At 36.0% G+C, this 22,233-nt stretch overlaps 1 protein-coding gene across 1 annotated transcript in view; it reads left to right on the top strand.

Moving 5' to 3' along the window:
• Positions 1–1,929: 1,929 nt before the first annotated feature.
• LOC129480234 (alpha-actinin-4-like) overlaps positions 1,930–22,233 on the top strand; it is a 176,582-nt gene continuing 156,278 nt past the window's right edge. Inside the window, exons 1-2 of the mRNA XM_063637956.1 lie at positions 1,930–2,109; positions 12,677–12,793. The gene's annotated coding sequence lies outside the window, so the exon portion shown is untranslated. The remainder of the gene's footprint in view (positions 2,110–12,676; positions 12,794–22,233) is intronic.

Below are 22,233 nucleotides of genomic sequence, written 5' to 3'. Positions count from 1 at the left end.
TTAAATGTTTTAAATATATATAACATTGGAAAATACAGTTAATTCAATAATGATCATTTAAATATAACCATTATTCATTTTACTGTCAGCAGCATCTACTTTAAGCAGAAAAAATACTTTATAAAGTGAATATATTTTTAGCCTGATGAAACAATTAGCATCTGTATGTGATACTTGAATTATTAGAAACTCATTAGATTTTAAAAAATGTATTTGCTTAATTATGATTGATGCCATATCATTAGGCAAACATCAAACATTAAGAAAGAAACTACTGCTGTTAATTGGACAGCCAGTTTTTCTCAAATTACTATAATGAACAAGGAAAGATCCACATCAAGGGTTCCTCCCCTTTTTAGACCAGATAGTATGACTTCCTGATGTTGCCATGGCATTTGTAAACTGTCCTGGCATTGGTGGGAGGGTCTTTTAGCATGCTAATGCATTATAATTAGCACAAAAGGAGCAGTGAGGAAGACCATAGGTCACTTCCATCACTATCTTGGTTTTGGTGGGTTATGGTTGGCTTCTTTACCACAACCTGTTCTATCAGCAAGGTCTCCATGACCTGTATCTTGTTCTGACCTCCTATCTCATCCTATAACTAAGAATGCCTTAACTTCCTGGGAATGCAGCCCAGTAGGTCTCAGTTTTATTCTACCCAGCCCTTATTGAATATGGAGTCGCTCGTTTGTATACCTCTGACATTTATAAGCTTTGATCTGTGTACTAAATCAAAGAGTGCTAGCATATCAATCAGTATTTTTAATAGATAAATACATCCTATTTATAAATAATACAGGGTCACTTTTCGATGATATTATGATATATACAAAAAATAGAAATTGAAAAAGTTGTCCTAAAAATAGATACAACACGGACATTCTTGTATTTTCAATTGTTTTGGGGGTTAGAAACCAATACCCTAAAATATTTTGCTTTGACTTAGCCATGCCAAGGCTTCTTTGGTGCCACTTCTGAATGAAAGAAACCTCAAGATCTCCCTGACTCTCCTCCAACCATCTCTCCCAAAGAAGTTGATGTTTCCTTATCTGTCTAAGATCTAGACCTACCAAGGAGAACAATTGCTTTTTCCCTCTCCTCCCTGTAAGAACAAGAATGTAACCACACTTAAACAGACCTTTTCACAAGATCATTCAAGTTAATATTTGTTCCCAGATCCATTGATTCTCTTAATAATACACTCAACAAAATTCCTCATCTCCCACCTCCCATAACCATTTTGCCAGAATGGCATATAAGCTTCTGAAATCCCATTTGGGGGGTGGGCAATCACTCTGTGTTTCTTCCAGTGTATACATAATAAATATATTTGTATGCTGTTTATTCTATTAATCTGCATCTTGTCAATGAATTTTTTTTTTTTTTTTTTTTTTTTTTTAGCCAACCTTCAGAGGGCCAAGGAGAACTTACCCCTTCCTCCTAAAATTGTTATGATGGCATATTATGTTTTACTTTCTTCGATTTTTGCAGTATTTCAGGACAAATATTTCATTTAGAATTATTATTTTCCTGATAATTTTTTCATTCCTTCAGAATGTAGTGTGCGTGTACACGTCATTACCATTCATGCTTCCATCACTAAGATAGTATATCCTCATATCATTAGGCAATTACTTTATGTGAATATTCCTTATCAATAGCTAGATTATATGATTCTTAAAGATACCGACAATTTTCTATGACTTTACACGTAACTGCCCAATGGGTTCACCTTGCCTGCTGTCTAGATAGAGTCAATTTATGAAGACAGAGACAGCTGTGTGCTGTGCAGGAGATGAGAGTTTTATTATTACTCAAATTAGTCTCCCCAAACATTTGGGGATCACAGTTTTTAAGGACAGCTTGGTGGGTGGGGCAAGAGTGCTGATCGGTTGGGTCAGGGATGAAATCACAGGAACTTGAGCTGTCTTCTTATGCTGACTCACTTCCTGGGTGGCGGCCACGAGATCAGAGGAGCCAGTTTATAGATCTGAGTAGGGCCAGCTGATCCTGTCAAGTGCAGGGTCTGCAAAATATCTCAAGCACTGGTCTGATATATATATTTTCATGCACGTCCATGTGAAGAGACCACCAAACAGGCTTTGTGTGAGTAATAAAGCTTTTAATCACCTGGGTGCAGGCAGGCTGAGTCCAAAAATAGAGTCAGTGAAGGGAGATAGGGGTGGGGCCGTTTTACAGGTTTTGGGTAGGTAAAGGAAAAAGGGGGATTGTTCTCTGGTAGGCAGGAGTGGGGGTCACAAGGTAATCAGTGGGGGAGCTTTGGAGCCAGGATGAGCCTGGAGAAGGAATTTCACAAGACAATGTCATCAGTTAAGGCAGGAACCGGCAATCTGGATGTGTACGTGCAGGTCACAGGGGATCTGATGGCTTAGCTTGGGCTCAGAGGCCTGACATTCCTGTCTTATATTAATAAGAAAAATAAAACGAAATAGTGGTAAAGTGTTGGGACAGCGAAAATTTTGGGGGATGGTATGGATAGATAATGGGCGATGTTTCTCAGGGCTGCTTCGAGCGGGATTGGGGCGGCATGGGAACCTAGAGTGAGAAAGATTAAGCTGAAGGAAGATTTTGTGGTAAGGGGTGATACTGTGGGGTTGTTAGAAGGAACATTTGTCATTTAGAATTATTGGTGATGGCCTGGATACAGTTTTGTATGAATCGAAAAACTAAATGGAATAAGAGAAGGAGAAAAACAGGTATAAAAGGTCCAAGAATTGGGACGACTCAGGACATCTGATTAGAGAGTGCCTAAGGAGATTCAGCATAGTCCTGCCAGCAAAGATTATTTATTTACTTCGAGAGTTAAGAGTGGCAGTTTGGGGATAGCACCAGGAGATATCAGCTGTGATGGCTTGGAGAAACAGTGTAAACCGGCAGTGTAAACAAGAGCAGGGCATGTATGAATAGTTGAGAACAGTGAATAGGAGACAGAAGACAGTAGGGATGACAAGTTTTTTGGGGGCACAGTCTAAGTTGGTCTGGTGTCTGGAATGAGACTGGGGCCTAAAAAAGGAGCTTCTATACAGGAGCTCAAATGGGCTGTACCTTGTAGCATTCTGAGGACAGGTCTGACTTCTGGGAAAGGAAAGTCGTAAAAGTATTGTCCAGTCCTTTTTAAGTTGGTGGCTGAGCTTGGTGAGGTGTGTTTTTAAAAGACCTTTAGTCCGTTCTACTTTTCCTGAAGACGGAGGACCGTAAGGGATATAAAGGTTTCAGTGAATACTAAGAGCCTGAAAAACTGCTTGGCTGATTTGACTAATAAAGGCTGGTCTCTTATCAGACTGTATAGAGGTGGGAAGGCTAAACTGAGGAATTATGTCTGACAGAAGGGAAGAAATGACTGCAGTGGCCTTCTCAGACCCTGTAGGAAAGGCCTCTACCTATCCGGTGACAGTGTCTACCTAGACTAAGAGGTATTTTTGTTATCTGACTCGGGGCATGTTGAGTAAAGCTAATTTGCCAGTCCTGGGTGGGGGCAAATCCTCGAGCTTGATGTGTAGGGAAGGGAGGGGGCCTGAATAATCCCTGAGGAGTAGTAGAATAGCAGATGGAACACTGAGAAGTTATTTCCTTGAGGATAGATTTCCACGATGGAAAGGAAATGAGAGGTTCTAAAAGGCAGGCTAGTGGCTTGTACTATAACATAGCCTGTCTTTGCTGGTGTGTGGCGATTAGGCCTGGTGGAACTGCCATCAATAAGTCAAGCGTGATCAGGGTGAGGAACAGGAAAGAAGGAAATATGGGGAAATGGGGTGAATGTCAGGTGAATCAGAGAGATACAGTCATGGGGGTCAGGTGTGATATCAGGAATAATGTGGGAGGCTGGATTGAAGTCCGGGCCAGGAACAGTGGTAATTGTGGGACTTAACAAAGATTGAGTACAGCTGAAGGAGCCGGGGAGCAGAAAGTATATGCTTCAGGTATGAGGAAGAAAATAGATTTTGGAAGTTAAGAGAAATGTAGAGAGTAAGTTGAGCATAGTTTGTGATTTTGAGGGCCTCTAAAAGTATTAGGGCAGCAGCAGCCGCTGCACGGAGACATGATGGCTAGGCTAAAACAGTAAGGTCAAGTTGTTTGCACAGAAAGGCTACAGGGTGCGGTCCTGGCTCTTGTGTCAGAATTCTGACCGCACTAACTATGCCTAGGAAGGAAAGGAGTTGTTGTTTTGTAAGGGATTGAGGTTTTGGAGATTTATCAGACACGATCAAGAGGGAAAGCACGTGTGTTTTTATGAGAATTATGCCGAGATAGGTAACAGATGAGGATGAAATTTGGGTTTGACTGAAGTAATGGGGGCTGTCTGTGAAGCCTTGTGGCAGTACAGCCCAGGTAATTTGCTGAGCCTAATGGGTGTCAGGGTCAGTCCAAGTGAAAGCGAAGAGAGGCTGGGATGAAGGGTGCAAAGGAATAGTAAAGAAAGCATGTTTGAGATCTAAAACAGGATAATGGATTATGGAGGGAGGTATTGAGGATAGGAGAGTATATGGGTTTGGCACCATGTGGTGGATAGGCAAAACAATTTGGTTGATAAGGCATAGATCCTGAGCTAACTTGTAAGGCTTGCCTGGTTTTGGGACAGGTAAAAATGGGGGAATTGTAAGGAGAGTTTATAGGGTTTAAAAGGCCATGCTGTAGCAGGCGAGTGATAACAGGCTTTAACCCTTTCAAAGCATGCTGTGGGATGGGATATTGGCGTTGATCAGAGTAAGGGTGATTAGGTTTTAATGAGATGGTAAGGGGTGCATGATCGGTCGCCATGGAGGGAGTAGAGGTATCTTGTACTTGTGGGTTACGGTGGGGGAATACAAGAGGAGGACACAAAGGAGGCTTTGGATTGGGAAGAAGGGCAGCAGTGAGATGTAGCTGTAGTCCAGGAATAGTCAGGGAAGCAGATAATTTAGTTAAAGTGTCTCCACCTAATAAAGGAACTAGGCTGGTGGGGATAACTAAAAGGAGTGCTTAAAAGAGTATTGTCTAAGTTGCCACTAGAGTTGGGGAGTTTTAAGAGGTTTAGAAGCCTGGCTGTTAATACCCACAACAGTTATGGAGGCAAGGGAAACAGGCCCTTGAAAATAAGGTAATGTGGAGTGGGTAGCCTCCGTATTAATTAAGAAGGGGACGGACTTACTTTCCACTGTGAGAGTTATGCGAAGCTCGGTGTCCGTGATGGTCTGGGGGCTTCCGAGGTGATTGGGCAGTGTCAGTCTTCAGCTGCTAAGCCAAGAAGATCTGGGAAGGAGTCAGAGAGCCTTGGATCAGAGTTCCAGGGGCTCTGGGAGTGGCTGCCAGGTGAGTTGGACAGTCTGATTTCCAGTGGGGTCCCGCACAGATGGGACACGGCTTAGGAGGAATCCTAGGCTGCAGGCGTTCCTTGGCCTGGTGGCCAGATTTCTGGCACTTGTAGGAAGCTCCTGGGGGAGGAGGTTCTGGAGGAATGCCTGGCTGCTGCAGTTCAGGCATTTGGAAGTTCTTGGGTGCTGGAGATGTGGTTGGGGTTTGTCTCACAGTGGAGGCAAGGAATTGCAACTTTTTTCTATTATTGTACATCTTGAAGGCAAGGTTAAGTAAATCCTGTTGTGGGGTTTGAGGGCTGGAATTTAATTTTTGGAGTTTTATTTAATGTTGGGAGCAGACTGGGTAATAAAATGTATTTTGAGAATAAGACGGCCTTTTAACCTTTTAGGGTCTAGGGCTGTAAAGTGTCTCAGGGTTGCTGCCAAACGAGTCATGAACTGGGCTGGATTTTTATATTTGATGAAAAAGAGCCTAAACACTATCTGATTTGGGATAAAGAAAAAGGAGCATTAACCTTGACTATGCCTTTAGCTCCAGCCAAATTTTTAAGAGTAAATTGCTGGGCAGGTGGGGGAGGGCTAGTCAAGGAACGAAACTGTAAGCCCGACCAGGTGTGAGGAGGGGAGGTGATAAAAGGATTATAGGGTGGAGGAGCGGAGGCTGAGGAAGAATTGGGACCTAGCTCAGCCTGGCGAGGAGCAGCCTGGGGAGGAAGGGAGCGGTCAGATGGGTCTGCAGAAAAGGAAGATTAGAAAGACTCAGCGACACTTGCAGTTGGGACTGAGGGGACAGGTGGGAGGGAAAGAAGAAAGATTTGGGATGAGACTACAGAGGGATCGATGTGTAAAAGAATGCCTGGACGTCAGGCACCTCAGACCATTTGCCCATTTTATGACAAGAATTATTTAGATCTTGTAGGATGGAAAAATTGAAAGTGCCGTTTTCCAGCTACTTGGAACTACTGTCGAGTTTGTATTGGGGTCAAGTGGCATTGCAGAAGAAAATAAGACTCTTAGATTTTAGGTCAGGTGAGAGTTGAAGAGGTTTTAAGTTTTTGAGGACACAGGCTAAGGGAGAAGAAGGAGGAATGGTGGGTGGAAAGTTACCCATAGTGAAGGAAGCAAGCCTAGAGAGAGAGTAGAGACATGGAGGGAAGGGGTTCGGGGGTTCTTCCAGAAAAGCGGGAAAGGGGTTGGGGCGTTAAAATGAAGGGGTTGGGGTGTAGAGATAAGAGGTCGGGGCACAGAAATAAGGGATTGGGGCACAGAGATAAGAGGTTGGGGTACAGAAATAAGGGATTGGGGTGCAGAGATATAAGAGGTTGGGGCACGGAAATAAGGGATTGGGCGCAGAGATAAGAGGTCGGGGTACTTGCCCCTCCTCTAGAAAAGCGGGACTTGCCACTCGGGGTGAAGGAGAAGGGGTTGGGGATTTCTTGCCTCCCAGAAAGGTGGAGAGGGGTAGAAACATGGAGAGAAGGGTTTGAGGTACTTGCCCCTTCCTAGAAAAGTGGGACTTGCCGCTAAGTGTGAAGGACCAAGGCAGGCGTCCCTGCGTGGTCTGACACCTCTGAAACCTGGGTGAATAATCAGAGAAGCATCCCTGCAATGATTAAACACCAAGGGAAGGCTGCCTTCCCTAGTCCGTAATGGGCGCCGGAGTTTTGGGTCCATGGATAAAACATGTCTCCTTTGTCTCTACCAGAAAATGAAAGGAATTGAAATTAAGAGAAGGGAGAGATTGAAGAGTGGAAAGGAGAAAGTGGTTGAGGGACAGTGAGAGAGGTTGGAGAAGAGAGTAAGAAGAGGCCACTTACCCGATTTAAAATTGGTGAGATGTTCCTTGGGCTGGTGGGTCTGAGGACCTGAGGTCGTAGGTGGATCTTTCTCATGGAGCAAAGAACAGGAGGACAGGGGATTGATCTCCCAAGGGAGGTCCCCCTATCCAAGTCACTGCACCAAATTTCATGCGCGTCCATGTGAAGAGACCACCAAACAGGCTTTGTGAGCAATAAAGCTTTTAATCACCTGGGTGCAGGCGGGCTGAGTCCGAAAAGAGAGTCAGCGAAGGGAGATAGGGGTGGGTCCGTTTTACAGGATTTTGGTAGGTTATGGAGAAAGGGGAGTTGTTCTTTGGCGGGCAGGAGTGGGGGTCACAAGGTACTCAGTGGGGGAGCTTTTGAGCCAGGGTGAGCCAGGAGAAGGAATTTCACAAGACAATGTCATCAGTTAAGGCAGGAACAGGCCATTTTCACTTCTTTTGTGGTGGAATGTCATCAGTTAAGGCAGGAACCAGTGATCTGGATGTGTATGTGCAGGTCACAGGGTGTATGATGGCTTAGCTTGGGCTCAGAGGCCTGACATATATGTATATAATATATAATATATTGTATATGTATTGTGTGTATGTGTGTGTGTGTGTGTATATATATATATATATATATTATGTATATATAATAGCAATGTTATCCCCAGCAGCAATTTGGGGAAGGTCAAAATCTTGTAGCCTCCAGCTAAATAAATCCTAAATCATATTTTCTAATATTGTGGCTAATTTGTTAGTCCTACAAAGGCAGTCTAGTCCTTGGGCAAGAAGCGGGTTTGTTTTCAGAAAGAGCTGTTATTGTCTTTGTTGTAAACTATAAACTGTAAGTTCCTCCAAAAGTTAGTTTGGCTATGCCCAGGAAAGAACAAGGACAACTTGGAGATAAGAAGCGAGATGGAGTTGGTTAGGTTACATCTCTTTCACTGTCTCAGTTACAATTTTGCAAAAGGTGGTTTCATACATAGGAAGAAATGTGATAAACACATAAAAAATAAATATACATAGAGGTTGTCCCTTAGTTCTTTTAGTGTAGGGGCCCAAGTGTAGGGGCCAAGGGAAAATTTCCTTTTTGCCCTCTGAAGCCTGGCTGAAAAATCGAAAGACAAAAGACAGATTAATACGAGAAAAGGCATACAATATATTTGAATGTGCATAACAAGGGAAATTGCAAAAGAATAATTACTCAATAGCCCAACGGGTACAGAAGCTTATATAATCTTCTTCATGGGGAAGGATGTAAGGAGACAGGAGGCAGACATTAGAGAAATGTGAGGGGCATAGCTATACAGGAGCATTATGAAGATAAATTCCTCCAAGTAATCTCTTGGAGCTGTCTTCAGAAGAACAGATGAAAAGTCTATCTGAGCGATGACTGGGGATAACTCCTAGTCTTTTTCTCTTCTCTGGTAGTTGATCTTTCCTAGTTATTTGAAACAATTGCATTTCTTTTGAAAAGAGGCTTTCTTGGTCAAATAAGCAAATTCCAGAGCTACTTCTCCATGCACTTTGGGTGGGAGAGGGAAATAAGGCAGTGTTTGAGGGATGTTGATTCTGAGACAGCATCTAAAGCCTCTGAGCACATCAAAGCTCCAGTCTTTGGAGTATCACTTTCTGAGCCCCAACAGAGAAAAATCAACATGAGCAACAACACTAAATGGCATATCTAAAAGAGACAAAAGTTTAAGCTATAGATGATTATTTGGCAAACTACTAGTGATAGATTATTAACATCATTTAGTAAAAGTAGACTGGATTCATATAAGGTCCTTCAGTATCTTGCACAATATGATGGGAAGAAGAAAGTATTTTTCCCCCTGTCTAAAATTTATTTAATACTTTTTTCTTATAATTATGTGTCCTTCTGGAAGAAAATGCTTAGAAGCAGTTACTATAGAACAGTTATTATTGACTCCTGCTATTAATATGTCATGGAGGCAAATGTAAAGAAGAAAGAATGTTTGTTAGGTTATTTTTTAATTTTTATTTTCTTAAGTCAGCATTTTTGGAAGTGTCTTTAGGATTATTTAATTAGAGGTATTATTTTTCTTAGGACCTAATATAAAGACACTGGATTTATTCTCATGTTATTAAATACATATACCAAGAAACGTTTTAATACGCAAATTAGAAACAATGCTATGTGCCTAGCATTGAATTAAACATTTTGTAATTTTTATATAATTTAATCTTTAAAAATGCATTACCACAAAAGTAGACAGTGGCCATTTTTATTCCAGTTTTCTAGATGAGGAGATTAGTGTTGAGGGGCAAATGAAAAGCTTTACAGCTGTTTGAACTCAGATGAGAACTGTTTTTTTTTAAACTTCAAATCTTTGCTCTTTCTATTATATAATACTGCTTCCAATAGATGTATTAATATATGTGTGTTGGTGAATGCATTTGGGCAGACAGAACTACTGCATTTAGGATAATATTTTATTCTTAAATGTTTCTCAGGAATTTTAAAGATATGCATAATTTTCAGAGACAGCATTGATGTTATTCATATATGAGTAGTTATTATCAACTTTCCTAGTTACAATTTACTGGGCACTAGCATCATAACATTTTCTCAGAGAAAAATTGTTCTGTTAATTAAAAAGTAATTTTACTGTCAATAAGCAATTGGTGACTCAGCCAATATTTATTTTATTCTACTTTAAATTTAGAAGTGAGAACTTATTTTCCCAAAGGAATGTCTTCTTGAAAAGTATGTTTTCATTTTAAAAATTACATTTGTACCTAAGATATTAATGTGGAAATCATAATATTAAATAACTGTTCTAAAATTGTAATGGGGATTATGATTTCATAAGAAGAAAATTATTTATGGAGGTAACGTTATTGTATAATTTCCCACAGGATCTCTACATCAGGGCTGGTTTTATTAGATCCTAAAACAAGTCACCTACATTCACTTTAGGATATAAAGTAATGTTAAATTAATATTGCAAAGCAGTTCACAGTGTGAGCAAAGACATCTGTTTATGTTACCATAAATAGTTATGAACTGAGGAGCTCAAACGGCTTTGCCAGCAAAGCATTGCCTCCTAGTTTATTTTTATAGAAAACGGAAGCCTCATTTTTCATGATTGGGTAGTTTGCATTCAAATGTACAAGTAACTTCAAATGAATCACTTTTACACAGCATGTTTTATTGTAGAGCCATAGGATGAAATTGCTAATAGTCTCTTGTGGGGTAGTCATGTTCTCCAATGAAAACTTTATTTTATTTCATAATATTTTTAAACTTAATTTCAAAATTGAGATTCACTTCTTTAGAAAACAATGTAATAAATGTAAAATTAAGAAGGCTTTAATATAATGCTGATGTGTAGAGTCGAAAATGAAAATATGAATGTTCTAAGAATCCTGGAATTCTGCAAGTTCATTCTTGAGTGCTGAAACTGAAACTTTTTCTATAGGTTTTTTTGTTTTTGTTTGTTTGTTTGTTTTTGTTTTTTTAGACACAGTCTTGCTCTATCACCCAGGCTGGAGCGCAGTGGAGCGACGTGGCTCACTGCAACCTCCTCCTCCCAGGTTTGTCAAGCGATTCTCTTTCCTTAGTCTCCCATGTAGCTGGGATTGCAGAAACCCGCCACCATGCTCAGCCAATTTTTGTACTTTTAGTAGAGACAGGGTTTCCCCACGTTGGCCAGGCTGGTCTTGAACTCCTGACCTCAGGTGATCCACCCGCCTCAGCCTCACAAAATGTTGGGATTACAGGCGTGAGCTGCTGCACTCATCCGGATTTTTTTTTTTTTAACAAAGAAAGTGGGAAATCTAAATTATTAAAAATATTTGAATTATTAAAATGTTACAGAGAAAATTTTCTGTGAATAAAACATTTTAAATGACTGTTTTGCTGATTGAATATCATAACAGAAAACAGCACAAGTATTATATTTCCAGACATGCAACCTTAAATTTTGAAAAAGTTAATTCTTAATTTTTAGAAATAAGAGATTATAAATTTACATGGATATTTCTATTTATCCTAATGGACATAAAATATAAATAAAATATTTTTAACTCTAAATGTATAGCATTTATGCAAAATAATACTTGTTCACATGAAGAATTATATCTAAATATTTATAAATATTTTAAGAACAAATGACTCAGTAATTTCACGTAAAATTACTTATATAAGTAATTGTAAAAAGTATAAGCATTGTTTCCTCATTATTTGGCTATTATAAATGTTAGAAAAAATAAGCTGGAGACCCTTAACCTGAGATTATCTATGTACTTTGAGTTCCTGCATAACAAACTGCAATCTGACAGCATGCAAAAAAGAAACAAAAACTTAATTTAGGAGTCTATATTTTATTTACAAATAGCTGGGTTTTAGCCAATTACGAATAGTTGGGCTTCAGTCAATCACACACAGCCAAGTAATCAGACTATACCCAAATAAGGCAAATGCCTCATTACTCTATTCCCAAATAGACGAACATCTAGCTATAGCCAACCATGTGATGTAAGTTTACTACACATATTACTGAGTGACTCTCTCCAAACCTCTCTGGTTCTGAGTGCTGCTTGATTCATGAAATGTTCCTTATTCAAACTCTGCTAAGTTTAATTTGTCTAAAGTTTCTATATGTATAAAATGTATTTACATATTTTATATTAATATACATATTAATACTATATTCTATATGTACAAAATACATATACATATATGATTTTTTTGAGACAGGGTCTCACTCTGTCACTCAGGCTGGAGTGCAGTGATGCAATCATGATTCACTGCAGCCGCAACCTCCCAAGCTCAAGTGAATCTCTTATTTTAGCCTCCTAATTAGTTGGAACTACAGATGTGCAGCACGAGGTCCAACTAACTTTTTTCAAAAATTTTGGAAGAGACAGGTTCTATCTGTGTTGCCCAGACTGGTCTTGAACTCCTGGGCACAAGTGATACTCCTGCTTCTGCCTTCCAAAGTGCTGGGGTTGCAGGTGTGAGCCACCATGCCTGGTCTTGAAAAATACAATATGTATTTGAGAAAAAAGGAAATAATACAATGATATTTAGCAGGTCAAGCATAATATCGTTGTTATTCTTCCTATCACAGAGTACATATTTAGTACGTTGACAGATTGAGCCTTAAGTACTACACATATTTTAGGATTTTTGATATCACAAGTTTGTGAGGACATGACAATTTTCACATACTACAGGTGAGAAAACTGAAGCTTGAACATAAAAGAATATATATATATATATATATGTATTTCTCAATTTATATATGTGTATTATTTAGGATTCAGCCATGGAAGCAGAACTACCAAGAATATTATGATATAAGAGTTATAGGAGTTAGACTTTAATTATTTTGGAGATGGTTAAAACACATATCGAAGGCTGTTGTCTCTATATTTGGTGGGACTTCTGAAATCTATGAAAGTCAGGAGAGCTGATAGTCATGAATAAAATCTAAGCATGGAAGCCAAGAACATGAAAGAGGAAATTGGAACCCATGAGGACAAACTAGGACGTTTTGTTCAGTTTGTGCTCTATTTTTCACAGCTTCCAACCTCAATGATGCAAACGACTTGCACGTGACCTGCTCAAAGCTAAGGACAACACAAACCTAGAAAGACGGCAGTAGACATGAAGGCCTAGCTGCTCTACTTCATTAATAAGGTGAGCCAATTAATAAGTCAACCAATAAGCTGAGTAACAAGTCATGGGAGGTACGGTGCTACTTGTCTCTCTAAATTAATCTACAGAGCATAAAATCGCTTCAATATTACCTTCAAATCTCATGCAAAATGATCTTAATGGCTAATTTTACCACAAACTATGGAGAAAAAAATTCTGCAAAAATGTAGTTCTAGCAATGGTTAAGACAACGAACTAAAATACTGCACTCTTTTTATTCATTTTTACTTATATCCAGACATTATGGATCTCTTACACTTTCATTTTCTACTTCTTTAAACACAAAGTTGAGATAAATCTTTCCTTTTAAACTTATAGCATTATATTTTATAGAAATTAGTAAAATGAAATAGTTTGTTCAGTATTATAAACGTGTTACTTTTATTCCTGACTTTTAGAATTATTACTTACCAATCGGGGAAATATAATAAAATCAATGATTTCCTTAAATACATTATCTTTCAATATGTATCAGAAATATTTGAATGATATTTGATAACACATTAAATCTTTCACAGGAAGAGATCACATGATGTAACTCTGGCATTTTGAATAAATAATTTCAAAAATAAAAATTACTTCATTACTCCATAATGACTGAATCCACTTGATTGTGCTACTAGAAAGTTACTTTGTTATGCATGGCAAATTAATCTGAGTGCTAAATCACACAAATAATATATCAACAATAATAGTTCCTAATTCTTTTGTGGAGTAGTATTTCTAAATCAAGAAATGTATTTATGTTTTTTCCCATGTCCAAAAAACAAGCTTTCAGATTTCACTACAGCAGACATATAGTTTGTGTTTGTAAAATTATATATTGTTTCAATAATCCATTACAATACCTATAAAGACATCACAAAATATAATAGCAGCTTTCAACCTTGGAATAAGACAAATATGGGTTATATATGAGAAAAATAAATACTAATTGTAATATCTAATGGAGTTAGATTTATAAACATACTCCTGGATAAATCGGTAATACCATTTGCATTGCCAAAGGATAAGTACTATTATAAAGATTGAGAAATTATAATATGAATTTATTGATATAAACATTAGGTTTACTTTCCAAAAATAAAAATAGCACCTCTTCCACCCATTCACACTTAACCACTGCACACCCACTTAACACTTATTTTTAGAGTCAGCCAACTTAATTCTACATTTATTATCATAAGTGTCTATTTACCTTGATTCATAAACTCCAAATTAAATGAGTTCAAGTTTAGAAGAAAAACAACACACCGTGATATACTTATTTCTTTGGGACAAATTATTTTCTTGCAAGCAAAAGCAGGAAGAGTGTATCACAAACAATGCATCATGAAAGGCTCAAACTTTCAAGTACTATTCCTTTAGAACAGAAAGACTACAAAATAATTTGCTTTACTAGGACAGGCAAAGAACCCTGTAAACTAGAATCCCATGTAAATCTAGCAAAACTTTGCCCAGTAAATGATTTAAAATATTGAGCAAAAACTTATAAACCCTAATTTTAACAACAAACTTACATTAAAGATCAATAATTTGCCTGGTACAAAATGGAAATGGACCATGTTTGAGACAATGAGACACTATACAGACCTTCTGAAAAACTGCCTGGAAGTGTGTCTGTGTGTTTGTGTGTATGTGTGTGTGTATATCTTCAATAATGTTTCTGACCATACTACAATCAGAGGAACCAGATGTACACTCCTACCATGAACAAAAATAAAACTGTACGAAATTTTTAAAAAGCAGTAATTATTCTCAGACATCAAAAATCAAATAATGGTCAGTGGTCATTGAAAGGACTGAGTTTAACAGAGAAAGACCTTTAATTTTCTGGTCTTTATGGCTTGAAAAACATTAACAGCATGGAGCCAGGAGGAATATCCCAAGCAATAGTCTTGCTGAGTCTTCAAGATAGCGACCCAATTTTAGGAGAGATTATTGCATGTCTGCAAATTTCAGGGCAGAGGTGCAGAGAAGAGGGAGATTCAGGAAAAGAGCTCCACTAGTTGACATGAAATTCTGTTAAAAAAAATTTTTTTTGAACACTATGACAAACAAATGTGAAAAACACCACAAATTTTGATTAAAAAATGACCTTTTGAGAGTTTCTCCATAGCTTGAATGTAACTGATTTTCAATAAGCCACAAGAAAATTCAGTACTACTCTGTGACAGCTATGTCTTAATATTAGGGCAAATGTTCAGTAATGTATAATGTATTCTAGGAATTTCTTAACAAAGCTTAAAATAAGAAAGAAAGCCTAATATTCTTTAAAAAGAGACATATATCCAGACACTGTATAAGATAAAATTAAATATGTACGCTATCCAAATACTAATAAATGTGCCAACAAGCAGGAACATGCAATCATACATAAAAGAAAATAATATGTCAATAGAAAAAAGATCCAGAGATGATAGAAACAACACAATATTTTAGGAAATATATTAAAACTGATATTATAGTTATGTTCATATAGGAAAGAAAAAGCCTAAACATTGTGAGAAGAAAAATGGAAAATATAAAAAAGAAACTTCAAGGATGAAAACTATAGTATCAAAATGTAAAAAAAAAAAAATCACTAGAATAGAAGTTATGGTAAATTCAATACTGTAGAAGAAAATCTTACAGAATTTGAAGACATAATAAAAACTAGGGAAATGAAGCACAATGAGGAAAAAAGAAAGTATTAACAAATTATTGGTTCCTATGGGATAATAACAAGTAGCCTAACAAAAGTTTATTGGGAATACAGAAGGAGAGAGGCTGGAAGGTATAAATATTTAAAGACATTATGGACGAGCTTTTACTAAATTTAATGAAGTGATAAACCCACATATCTAGGGAACTAAAAAACCACCAAGTAATATATACACATAGAAAACAATAATAAGTCACATCATAATCAAATTCCAGAAACCTATAATAAAAGGAAAATATCAACACACAAAATACACACTGTATATAGAAGAACAAAAAGACACTCTATAACAGACTTCTCTTCAGAAACTACGTAATTTAAAAAATGATGAAAAGCTTCAATTCTTCAAATGCTAAAAACAAAAAAAACCTTACCCAAGAATTATAGGGCCGCCCGTGCTAGCTCACACCTGTAATTTCAGAACTTTGGGAGGAAGAGGTGGATGATTTCTTGAGCCCAGGAGTTCAAGGCTAGCTCTGGCAACATAGAGAGATCCTGTCTCTGTAAAAATAAAATAAAATTAAATTAAACTAAATTAAAATTAAAATTTTTAAAAAGAGTTCTACACATGGTTAAAAAAAAAATCTCCCTAAAATGAAGCTCAAATTAAAAAAAAAAATTACGGTCAAAGCAAAGCTGAGACACTTGAAGTCAGCACACCTGCACTGAAAATAAGTTAAAGTTTTGCCATCAGAAGTAAAACTGCTGGAGGAAAAGCAGGGATGAGGAAATAGTATATATATATATATGAGCAGACATTTTTAAAACTTTATGTTTCATTTATATTCTTATTAAAAATAATTGACTCTTTCAAGTAATATAATAAAAATGAACTGTAGGTTTATGATATATTTAGAAATAAATGCTGTACGCACATGAGAGTCAAAAAAAGAAAAGTATATATTTTTTGATATTCCATATGTTATACTTAGTTACATTATTTTATGTAGCTTTTAATAAATTAATTGAATTACATTTAAAGGAATATTTTTCAAATTTAATTAGATGCAGCTACAGAAGAGCACAGAATATAATTCATAGCTTTAAATGTTTTAATTATATATAAAAATAAATACAGGCCTGAATTTAATGATCTAAAATACTAGTGGGAAAGCAAATAATAATAATAATTATAATTATAATGAAAATTTTAAAAACCCCAAACTGATTTTTGAAAAGATCCATGCAATTAATATATTTATTCCTAGGCTGATCAAAAAACAAGAAAGAAACACAAAAAAACCAATAGCATAAATGATAAGTAAAGGGAAATGTAAATCCCATGGACATCAAATAATAATGATAAAATTAACATTTTGCAAATAAAGTCAACCATTTTGATAGAACAGACCAACTATTTTAAAGAAATAAATTATCAAAACAGATTTACCAAGAATTAGTTTTATTTCCTTAGAAAATAATTGTCCCATAAAAATCCTAAGAAAAAGCAAAACAAAAAACTAGGTCCAGATTACTTCCTTGGCGAATGGTATTCAATTTTAAATAGTGAATAATATCTATCTCACATAAACTTTTACAGAAAATAGAGGAGAAGAAAATACCATCATTCCATAAGGGAAGCTTTAGCCTAATACCTAAAGTGGACAAACCAATTATATAAAAAGTAAACTACAGTCAACACTGAACAACATGAGTTTGAACTGCGTGAGTCCACTTTCATGCACTAGTTGGTTATAAACGTATATCATTTTTAAAGTTCTTAAAGTTTACCTTAGTAATTAGAACTAGTAAACTGGTAGCCTTTCTTTACCTTTTTATATATATTTTTTTGTATAGGAGGGGCTGAGGGCTGGTGACCAGTCTCTGTCTTTCCCATACTGTCACCTTTATTCTCTTTTTGAGACCAAGTGTCTCTCTATCCCCTGGGCTGGAGTGTAGTGGTACAATCAGCTATTTATTTATTTATTTATTTATTTATTTTTTAAGACAGAGGCTCACTATATTGCTGAGGCTGGTCTTGAACTCCTGGCCTCTAGTAATCGTCCTGCATCAGACTCTCAAAGTGTTGAGATTACAGGCATGAGTTACCATACCAGGAGGTAAAGTGGTATTCTTGATTTACTGATAAAAATGTGAGGCCATTCTAGTATTCTGGCACCAACATTACCTTATCTGACTAGTGTGCTATTGTTACTGGCTATTTAAGATCTATATATATTTTACATCTCTAAAATATCATTGTTTTATATGTCAGGATTTATTCAGATTTACTCATTCACTTAACCTTCACATTTCTTTTAATTCTTTATCCAAAAATAAACTTCCTTCTGAGTTTTAGCCTAATACCTAAAGTGAAAAAACGATCTAAAATACTAGTGGGAAAGCAAATAATATTCTTTCCAAATGTCTTAATAAATAAAATTCCAAGTGTCTGAAGAATATTTTGATATTTTGCAGTTCTGGTGCAGTTCTCCTAATAAAAACTTTGTCACTATTTGTTTAATTCTCTGAAGATATTGTTAAGGTCCACAAAATTACATATTTCAGGTCTTTGGCTTACATTGTTCTCACTGAAAAATAATCTCTTTCTTTTTTTGTTGTCCCTTTGAATGTAATCTAATCTTTTTTCTCTTGGCTTCTTTGAGGTTATTTTTGCCTTTGATGTTCAGAGTTTTACTATGATGTACCTCAATGTAATTTTATGTATGCTATTTGCGGTTCATGGAGCTTCCTTTTTCTGTGGCTGGCTTTATCATCAGATGAGAGAATTTTCAGTCAATATATTTTTAAATGTTTCTCTACCTCAATCATTCTCTTGTCTCTTTCTGAAATTTCAACCAAATATATTTTAAAGGTTTTTATTTTATTGCTTAAAATGTTTACATTCTCTTTTGTATTTTATATGCAAATGCAGATTTAAACTGCAAGGATCTGCTTATATGCAGATTTTCTTTCATCGCTAGCACGCCTGAGACAGCAAGACTAATCATTGCTGTTCTTCCTCCTCAGCCTACTCAATGTGAAAATGATAAAAATCTTTATGGTGACCCACTTTCATTTAGTGAATAGTGAACATATTTTCTCTTCCTTGTGATTTTTAAAATAACATGTCACTTTCTCTAGCTTACTTTATTGTAAGAGTACATTATATAAAACGTGTAACATATAAAATATTTGTTGACAGTTTAAGTTATTGGTAATGCTTCCAGTCAACACTAGACTATTTGTAGTTAAGATTTGGGGGGATCAAAAGTTATATACAAATTTTCAGCTGTGCTGGTAGTTGGTGTTTTTAAGCCCTCCATTGTTCAAGAGCTGATACTAATATATATACTAATATTCCTCTGAATATACACAAATTCACCCCCAAAACAGCATAATGAGTGGTATAGAACATGTGTTCTATACCATATAGAACGCATATAGAACATGCGTTCCAAGAATGCAAGATTGGTTTAACACTTGAAAATCAACTGGTATTGTTTGTCATATTAAAAAAGGGAGAAAAAAAGTATGAGCATTTTGACATTTAACAATATTTAATAAATCATTATGAAAAAATTATCTGTAAGCTAGAAATAAAAGTAAATTTCCTTAGTCTGTAATTGCGCAGCTACAAAAACCTCCATCAATCATTATGCTTAATTGTGAATGATTGAAAACTTTTCTTTATTTAGATAAGAAAATAAGCAGGCTTGTCTGATGTTATCACTTTTATTCAATATTGCACTAGCAGTCCTACAAGTGCACTATGCATACAGAATGAATAAGATAAAGTAACATATGTCTGTAGTAGAAGATGATACAATTATACATGTAGATACTGTGGGTATTTACCAAAGAGATGAGATAAAACCTAAATGAAGTAAGATAGTTTACAGAAAATCAATTCAATTTCTGTAAAATAGCAATGAGACATTGGAAATTGACATTAAAGTGCAGACAACCTTCACTTTGTACATTTCTGATATGCACAAACTCCTTCAGTTACCATAGTTTAGTTAAATAAATCTAGCCTCAACAATCTACTACAATTATATATATGTGTGTGTGATATGTGTGTGTTTGTGTTTACATATATATATATATATATATATATATACACATACACACTGTCATATGTATGCCTGTGTATATATATACTGTCAGCTTACAAATATATATGTATATATACTGTCAAATATATATTTATATATACATTATATATAAATATATATATACTGTCAGCTTACAAATCACTATGTAAATAAAAGATGCACATCATTACCAATGACCAAGAATCTGAAACTTTACTTATTTCAAAGTCTGTTAGTGATTGATCATTGTGCATCTGTTACTTAGTTCATTCACAGACAGCATAATTTATACTTATGTTGTCATCTGCCTTCTGTCACTTGGTAATAAATCCACTTGATATTTCACAAAATTGGGTAATGAAAATATAGTATTTAAACTATTTTTGATAAATTTTTCACAAGAAAATAAAGTGCTTTAATGGTCAATGTTTTTAATACTTTAAATTACACTGTACTACCTCTAGGTCTTTGAGGAAAGCTGCACTGTCTTCCACAATGGTTGAACTAATTTACACTCACTCCAGTGGTGTAAAAGCATTTATTTTTTTCTACAACCTTACCAGCATTTGTTGTTTATTGACTTTTTAATAATAGCCATTCTGACTGGTGTGAGATGGTATCTCATTGTGGGTTTGATTTGCATTTCTCTAATGATTAGGAAAGAGCAAAGAGTTTATGATGAATAAAATGATCTCTTTTTATGTGTGATATTGAGCATTTTTTTCATATGATTGTTGGCTGTATGTATGTCTTCTTTTGGGAATTGTCTGATCATGTCTTTTCCTACTTTTTAATGGCATTGTTTATTTTTTTCTTGTAAATTTGTTTAAGTTTCTTATAGATGCTAAGTATCAGACGTTTGGAAGATGGATAGATTACAAAGATTTTCTTCCATTCTGAAAGTTGTTTACTTTGTTCATAGTTTCTTTTGCCATACACAAGCTGTTTAGTTTAATTAGATCTCATTTGTCAATATTTGCTTTTGATGCAATCGCTTTTGGCATCTTTGTAATAAAACCTTGCCCTGAATGGTATTGCCTGAATGGTATTACCAATGCCCTGAATGGTATTGCCTAGGTTTTCTTCTAGGGTTTTTACTGTTTTGGGTCTTTAATCCCTTTGAGTTGATTTTTGTATATGGTGTAAGGAAGGAATCCAGTTTCAATTTTCTTCATATGGCTAGCAAGTTCTCCCAGAACCATTTATTAAACAGGGACTCCTTTCCCCATTGCTTGTTTTTGTCACGTTTTTAAAAAATCTGGTGATTGTAGGTGTGCAGTCTTGTTTCTGGGTTCTCTATTCTGTTCCGTTGGTCTATGTGTCTGGTTTTGTACCAGTACCATGCTGTTTTTGTTACTGTAGCCTTGTAACATAGTTTGAAGTTGGGTAGTGTGATTGCTCCAGCTTTTTTTTTTTTCCTTAGGATTGCCTTGGCTGTTGGGGCTCTTTTTGGTTTCATATGAAATTTAAAATAGTTTTTTCTAATTATGTGAATAATATCAATGGTAGTTTACTGAAAATAACATTAAATCTATACATTGCTTTGGGCATTATGGCCATTTTCACGATATTGATTCTTCCTATCCGTGAGCATGGAGTGTTTTTCCATTTGTTTGTGTCATCTCTGGTTTCTTTGAGCAATGGTTTGCAGTTCTTCTTGAAGAGGTTCTTCACTTACCTTGTTAGCTGTATTCCTAGGTATTTTATTCTTTTTGTGGCAATTGTGAATGTGAGTTCATTCGTGATTTGCCTCTCAGCTTGCCTGTTGTTGGTACATAAGAATGCTTGTGACTTTTGCACATTGATTTTGTATCCTGAAACTTTGCTCAAGTTGTTTATCAGCTTAAGAAGCTTCTGGGCTGAGATGATGGGGTTTTCTAGTATAGAATCATGTCATTTGCAAACAAAAATAATTTGACTTCTTCACTTCTTATTTGAATACACTTTATTTCTTTCTCTTGCCTGATTGCCCTGGCCAGAACTTTTAATACTATGTTGAATAAGAGTGATGAGAGAGTGCATCCTTGTCTTGCACTGACTTTCAAGGGAATGCTTTCAGTTTTTGTCCATTCAGTATGATACTGGCTGTGGGTTTGTCATAGACGGCTCTTATTATTTTGAGGTATTTTCCTTCAGTATACAGTTTTTGAGAGTTTTTAACATGAATGGATGTTAAATTTTATTGAAGGCCTTTTCTGCATCCATTGAAATAATCAAGTGGTTTTTGTCTTTAGTTCTGTTTATGTGATGAATCACATTTGTTGATTTGCATATGTTGAACCAGTCTTGCATCCCAAGGATGAAGCCTACTGTATCATGGTGGATTAGATTTTTGATGTGCCAATGAATTCACTTTGCAAGTATTTTGTTGAGGAATTTTGCATTGATGTTCATCAAGCATATTGGCCTGAAGTTTTCCCTTTTTTGTTGTATCTCTGCCAGGTTTTTGTACCAGGATGCTGCTGGCCTCATAGAATAAGTTATGGAGGAGTTCCTCTTTTCAATTTTTTTTGGAATACTTTTAGTATGAATGGTACCAGCTCTTCTTCATACCTCTGGTGTCCCATTACTGGGTATATGCCCAAAGGAATATAAATTGTTCTATTACAAAGAAACATGCTCTCATATGTTCATTGCAGCACTGTGCACAGTAGCAAAGACATGGAATCAACCTAAATGTC

This window comes from Symphalangus syndactylus, chromosome 4 (assembly GCF_028878055.3).
Source record: "Symphalangus syndactylus isolate Jambi chromosome 4, NHGRI_mSymSyn1-v2.1_pri, whole genome shotgun sequence".
In the NCBI taxonomy this organism is placed as follows: Eukaryota; Metazoa; Chordata; class Mammalia; order Primates; family Hylobatidae; genus Symphalangus; species Symphalangus syndactylus.
The sequence above is the reverse complement of the archived record's forward strand: the minus strand, read 5'-3'. Positions and strand labels throughout refer to the sequence as shown.